A 472-nucleotide genomic window follows, 5' to 3' on the forward strand; every position below is an offset into this window, starting at 1 on the left:
AATCTCCTGAGTCTGAAGCGCACTGATCCTGGTGCACCCCAAATCCTGTCTGTCTAAGGGCAACGGATTTCTTCACCCGGAAAGACCCCAAATCCTCTTCTCCTAAAATCCTCCCTTCTCCTCACCCTGAGGGAGCGGAAATCTCCTCCGTTTCCGAGACCCTTGGACTAGGAGATCCCAAGTTGCCTCAGCCCAAGTCTCCTGACTTTAAGAGACCGAAGTTCCCTCACACTGCTGTTGTCGTTGTTAAGTGCCTGGAGTCGGTTCCGACTCATAACCGCCGACCTTGCAGTCTAGTGCTTACCCTACAGTGCCACCCCAGGACTCCATCCCTCACCCTAAGATAGACCCCAAGTCTCCTCACCCTGAGAGACTCCCAGTTCTCTGACCTTGTGAAGTGGCGTCCAGTTGGTTCCAGGCCATAGCGACCCTGTATAGGGTTTCCAAGGAGCGGCTGGTGAGCTCGAACCGC

This window comes from Chrysochloris asiatica, unplaced genomic scaffold (assembly GCF_000296735.1).
Source record: "Chrysochloris asiatica unplaced genomic scaffold, ChrAsi1.0 scaffold00754, whole genome shotgun sequence".
Taxonomy (NCBI): Eukaryota; Metazoa; Chordata; class Mammalia; order Afrosoricida; family Chrysochloridae; genus Chrysochloris; species Chrysochloris asiatica.